Here is a 7,249-nt window from a genome sequence, read left to right on the forward strand (position 1 = left end):
ACCCATGGAAGGAGTTACAGAGACAAAGTTTGGAGCTGAGACGAAAGAATGGACCATCTAGAGACTGCCATATCCAGGGATCTATCCCATAATCAGCTTCCAAACGCTGACACCATTGCATACACTAGGAAGATTTTGCTGAAAGGACCCAGATATAGCTGTCTCTTGTGAGACTATGCTGGGACCTCACAAACACAGAAGTAGATGCTCATAGTCAGCTATTGGATGGATCACACGGCCCCCAATGGAGGAGCTAGAGAAAGTACCCAAGGAGCTAAAGGGATATGCAGTCCTATAGGTGGAACAACAATATGAACTAACCAGTAACAACCCCCCCTCACTCCCCCGGGGGCTTGTGTCTCTAGCTGCATATGAATCAGAAGATGGCCTAATTGGCCATCACTGGAAAGAGAGGCCCATTGGTCGTGCAAACTTTATATGCCCCAGTACAGGGGAAGGCCAGGGCCAAGAATTGGGAGTGGGTGGGTGGGGGAATATTTGAGGGAGCGTGTGGGGGACTTTTGGGATAGCATTGGAAATGTAAATGAAATAAATACCCAATAAAAAACAAGAAAAGAAAAGAAAGAAAAGAAAAAGAAAAAGGACAACATTGTCTACCATCCTTAGAAATTAGGGAAATAGAAATAGAACAATTTTGAGTATTTATCTCATCCGTGTTTGACTGGCAAGATGCACAAAGCAACATAAAAAAAATATTAGAAATTATGTGTATAGTGGCCCATCATCAGTAATGATGAGATTAGAAACTTGGGCAGCCACTATAGAATGTGGGGAAAAAAAAAAAAAAAACCTCAGAAATCTAAAATAAATTTCTCGTGTATCTTAGCTAGTCTACTCCTTGGCACATATCTAAAACTGGAGATCCCATTCTACAGCTGCTTGTGCAGTCATGGTTTTGCTGTTGTATTCACAATAGGAAAGGGAAACCACCTAAATTTTCTCCATCTGAAAAACAGCTAACGAAAATATTGTTATGAAATATTATTCAGTTGTAAAGAAAATAGAAATCATAAAATATTCAAATAAATTCATGAAGGTAGAAAAGATTATACTGAGCATAATAACCCAAATTCTGAAATAAAAACGTATTCTCTCTCATTTCAGGCTCCTATGAAATTACTAATATTTTAACAAATAAAATTTCTATTTGCCTTCTAAGCTTTCCATTTGCCCTGATCCCTCAACAATGGTCAATGCCTGGGCACATATTTCCCCTGAAACATTTTCCTAAATAGCTGTATTGTGGTTTTGCTAACCATTCTGTACACTACCATCCTTTCAATACTTTCTGTACTATTACGGATTGGTCAGTTAATGAGCCCAATTTTGATTATAAGTAATACTTTGAATTTAAGAAACAAACATTTGTTTATAACGCTCAGTCACTATTCCTGAGACTTTTAATGCTTGGTACGTTCCTGTTTTTCAATTCTTTGTACCCACTGCTCTCCTTAAATGTCCTTTGTTAAAAGAACTAATTCCACCTTTTTGCTGCTCCTCATAAAGCTTTCTTATAACATTCTATATATTATTTTGGGTTTTTACTAAGGCTATTCTCTCTTGTGTTGGAACTCCTTTTGCTATTCTTTGTAAAGGACCTCAATGGCCCCTTCTTATTTTACACGGTTCCTTTAAGATTTCTTGTTTGCGTTGTATAATTACTAATTGCATTATTGCTACTTCTTTACATAATGTTTATGTTATAATTAGATAACCACCTTATCTCCTTCTGCCTGTTAATGTTTCCACTCCATGGTATGATGATCCTGGACTACAAATCGTGGATCAAATCTCTTCGGCTCTCTAACTTCCTAAAGCATATTGTTGCAGCCTTATCTTAGGGATTACAGCTTTTGTAGGTATTTTACCTAGTTTTCTAATATCTATAACTGCTTTGTTTCAACATATTCGCACTGCAACTCATGTTGATCTCTAAAAGTGTTTCTGAAGTAAATGATAGGGTCCTTCAGGATCATATCAATGCTTTGGAAGGATATCAATTGTGAGTAATATTGTTGTTAGATGTAGTGTACAATGTTACTCTACTTCTAGTTGGATCTGCATGCCCTCTCTCTTATATGATACAGAGCATGACTGGGGTCAAATTTAGGCACACTTACAAGGTATGTGGAATAATTCTATGAATATAGCTTCTCTACCCAGAGGATCTCTGTCAGAGTTCATACTCCTATTATTCCCTCCTCCTTGTTAGATATTACTATGTGGGGCATGCAAATTCTTGGTCCTTTGTCTTCTTTTAATAAATCTGGGGATTAGTAGTTTTATAATTTTGCTTTCAGCTTTCTTATTCCCAATAGTCATTAGACACCTTGACAAAGGTTTGCAGGCCTTGACAGTGGAATTCAGTGCTTCACAATTTAAAAGAGAAGTGGGTGAAGGCAGTGTCAAGCAACCTCAAGGCACTGTTTGACAAAGTTGGAGTCCTTGGATGACCTGGACTGATCCTTTCCTGCCCTTGGTGGAAATTCACTACACACTTTATTTGACACTTATAATTCTCACTGTTTAAGGCCTCTTCCCAAAAGCTAGAGCTAGGATAAAAAAAGTTGGTGTAAACATGAATGAAATTTATGGAAGTTCCTTGTGAAAAACAGTTATTCAGAAAATTGAGTCTTTCTTAGAACTTATTACTTAGATACATGAATTATTAATAAGTGTTATTAGTAAGAAAGGGACAAAGATTTTGAGAGAAAATATTAAAAAAATAAAGACAGGGAAATTCTAGAAGCTGATAAACTGTAATTGAATCACTAGGGTTTTCTGTTCAGCTTTAGAAATAAGGAACTAGTATGAGCAAGAAGAGATGGCGATCAAACTGTTAATGAAAAGCCTTTATACCTTCCTGAAGGCAAAGTAAGCAGTTTTAGGAATCCTGGTGATTTTCTCCTCTTTACAGCATTGCAATAAAGGTAGGGATTGTATTGAAACAAGAGTTCATGACAGAGACACAGAGGAAAACATTTTTGCTCTGTGAACTTCCTGCTTTCCTGAACACACTTGTAAAACCAGAACTTTTCTGATATAGAAAAACAAAAACCAGACCTATGCTTAAGCAAGGAGCTACACAATATCTTAAGGATCAAAGAAAAACAAGAGTGTTCTTATGCCAAATCTAAAAAAAAATATAGAGAGAGGAAGGAAAGGAAGAATTAAATAAGGGTCAGAGAGATTGCACATTTGCAGAAGGCCAAGTTTTATATAACAGGTAGTAGGAAGTAACTTTTGATCTATTAATTCTTTGCCAAACTAAAACAGAATCAAATTCAAATAGAAATTCAATCAGCTTCCTGTGTATCATTATTGTAAGCAGACTTTATGACAGCAATCTTAATGAAGAAGATATTGAGTTAAAAGAAAATTGATTTTACCATAATGTTAATTTGTAGCTTCCATAAATTGCTGTTTACTTGCTCTGTTTCTCTTTCAATATTTTTATGTAATCAAGGAAGACTTTAGAATAAAATGTATTTGGAAAAGCTGTGTAATCAATGAAAAATATTTCTGATGAAAGGATTTTATGTATAAACAAAGCCTGTGAGAGACACAGGTTGTTATGTTGCGCCCACCACGTCTGGCAAGGAAAACGCAACATGGTTGGATTCTTCTCAACAGCTTTATTGCAGGAACGCCTTGATGCTACAGTAACCCCGGGCACCCAGGAGTTATATACACCTGTGCTTATATACACCCCAGCACAGGGAAAAGCTTTGTGTACTCCTGGGATTGGTCAGTCTGCTGGCACTTTAATTTGCATGCACTCACTCAGGAGGGCTTGGTGCCAGATTTGGGCTAGCACCTGTGCAGTGGTGTTGTTTATAGTTGGTGTACCGGAAACCGGCGCCATCTTTTAGGCATCGGCTCCCTACATTGTTAGAGTAGGTCAAGCCTTAGGAACGCTTGCTTTCTCTCTGTCCCTTCTTTTGTGAAGTGAAACTGAATGATGTCCCACATCTGAGTCTTCCCTTTCCTCTCTTGCTTCCACATGCTCCCTCATCCAGGGCCGGTCCCTGACAGTTTCCTCTCAATTACATATTCTTATTCTCATATTCAGAATATGGTTCATTAGTTATAGTAATTCTTGTCTGTAAAGGGAAGAATTAAGCTTAGAATTTGAGTTACATGCACACACACACACACACACAGAGAGAGAGAGAGAGAGAGAGAGAGAGAGAAGAAAGAGAAAATACATTAAAAAATAAAAAATTCTGGGTGATTGACACATGACAATAACACTTTGGCCAACAACCTGTGCAGGCATTCAATTGAGATGATATACAATTGGTTCCTTAATTTTGCTCTGGCTCCTAAGTGAGGATTTACAATGAGTGTATCTGATACTCAAACTTCAAGTACCGAAACTTTTGATTTCTGTCCCAGTTCATCATATCATAACTGAAACAATCATTTTCTTCCCTGTATAGAGTTTAGACTTCTTACATACTTATGAGTGTTTACATGTATTTGATTTGTGCTTGATAACATGTCAAATTGTAGTAACTGCTGAATAAAATGCCTCAGCCTGATTTGATTTATATGTCAGTCTCTCTTGTTATGAGTGAATCTTGCTTTCCCTTGTTCAGGTTCCCATCAAAGCATTTGTGCTTTGCTGCTCATAATACGTTTATTTCATCTAAACATCAGTCCCTCTCTGAGCTGTGTTCCATTTGCTATAAAATGTTCAAATATTTCTTATAAGATTTATACTTGAATTTTATTACTGAATACAATTTGTTAGCTGTAAACGTTAGAATCAAACTGCTCCCATTCAACCCTTTGCACATTTTTGCTTATATGTATGTATGCATGCATGTATACATGTGCATAAGAACCCACATACTTTTGCCATGTGTTGTATCATACCGCTCAGAACTATTCATTTTTACAGTAAAGAGAAAGGAAAGTGACTATACATACACCCTTGTTATCTTGTTTCAGTCTGTTAGTTAACATTATACATTTTTCTTATTAAATTCTTTGCTAAAATATAGGTTTTATAACACTGCTGTATTTTATGTATTCTAATTTTATTTAAAAAATAAGGAATTAAAAATTTGGTTGAATTACCTTAGTGTAGAGGGCATCGCCCCCAAGAAGACTTGCATTATTACAAAAACAAATGATAGTGGAAGGCATAAGAAGTCTTCCTATGAATTACATATTAGGGAGGGTTCAGAGCTCTCAAAATCACACAGATCATTGTACCTAGTTACCCACCATAACTGCATACTGAGGCGATTTTGCTAAAGATACCATGTACTTTACCATAGCACACAAGTCATCCAATCCCAAACTGATTAGGAAGCTTACTACTGGCTGACAGGCTATGTACATTGCTAGGGCAGAAGAGACAACAATGCTCTCATCTAGAAGTGGATCCTGCCTTCTGCAGTATTGACCCACCAATAAAAATGTACCCACTATTGCAATAGGGTCAGGACCAATATAAAATAAGTAACAGCTTTTTGTTTATATTTGAGGCCACCTCTATGTGAGAGAATTTCACTCTATTGAAAGCCTAGTCAAAAATTTATCTCTAGAGATGTTATGGACCTAGAACCTAATATTGTTATTTTGTTAAATGGTCATGTGGTTGAATGACCTTATAATTATTTATGTGTAAACTAATAGACTTGGGCTGAACTTAGCCATAGTCAACGAAGTTTCTTTTCATAGTACACAGGAGTCAATGGAACTAAGAAAAAAATAAATATATTAGAACTGTGATTATCATCAACATATATAACAAACATTATTAAATTATCCATAATCCATATGTACTTGATGACTTGCTTAACATACATACTAAATTATATGATTCAATAAAATAGCATTAACTAATAATAACTAGATAATTATAAAAATCTCAATACTATTTGTATCTCATCTCTATCACTATCCTTTCTCATATATTATATTTTCAGAAAAACAAAAAAATTGCCAAAATATGTCATGGTCTTGCATTTTTAAAAAGGGCCCCTCCCTCTTTCCCTTTATTTTCCCCTCATTTGAATATAATAATACAAACAAAATATTTTACATATATGTAAATGTTTGAATCGTTGATTATTGGAAAATGACAAAAAATTCATTCTTTGAGGTAGTTATGCAAATATTTTAGTAATTTTTTTGAGTACGAAGTCCCAATATTCATGACATAACAGTTAACAGTGCATGATAGATTATTCATATAAATAAAATAATCTGTCTGAAATTTTTATCATAAGAAATAGCAAAGTACAAATGTAAAATACAAAATAACCATGAAAACATTAATGCGCACTTAATTTTGAAATACTACTTGATTTACCGGTCATATGTAAATGTATATGTATGTTACAACAATATTTTTAATGATCTATCAGTTCTTAATATTTGATAGTTATTTTATTACTCTCAATATGTGCATAATACGAAGTTTATTTAGAATATACAGTTTTCCTTCCTTATACTTATGACATACTTATTATTTCAAAGAAATTGAAATCTGTGAGTGTTCTAAATAGTTGTAATTTGCATGTTAGAGTTGTCTCCTGAGAGGCTCTGCCAGTGCCTAGCAAATACAGAAGTGGATACTCACAGTCATCCATTGGACAGAGCATAAGGACCCGAATGAAGGAGCTAGAGAAAGTACCCAAGGAACTGAAGGGGTTTGCAGCCCCCATAGGAGGAACAACAATATGAACTAATCAGTACCCCAGAGCTCCCTGAGACTAAACCACCAATCAAAGAAAACACAGACTCATGGATTTAACTGCATATGTAGCAGAAGATGGCCTAGTTGGTCATCAATGGGAGGAGAGGCCTTTGGTCCTGTGAAAGTTCTATGTCCCAGTAGAGGGGAATGCCAGGTCCATGAAGTGGGAGTGGGTAGGTTGGGAAGCAGGGGGAGTGGGGAGGGGATAGGGGATTTCAGAGAAACTAGGAAAGGGGATAACATTTTAAATGTAAATAAAGAAAATATCTCATTTGAAAAAAAAAGAAAATGTTGCTTAGCTGGTTTCATTTTTATTTTTTTTTATTTTTCTTTTTTTTTGATTTTTAATATTTTTATTACATATTTTCCTCAATTACATTTCCAATGCTATCCCAAAAGTCCCCCATAGCGCCCCCCGCTTCCCTACCCACCCATTCCCATTCTTTTGGCCTTGGCATTCCCCTATATTGGGGCATATAAAGTTTGCAAGTCCAATGGGCCTCTCTTTCCATT

This window comes from Mus caroli, chromosome 1 (assembly GCF_900094665.2).
Source record: "Mus caroli chromosome 1, CAROLI_EIJ_v1.1, whole genome shotgun sequence".
NCBI lineage: Eukaryota > Metazoa > Chordata > Mammalia > Rodentia > Muridae > Mus > Mus caroli.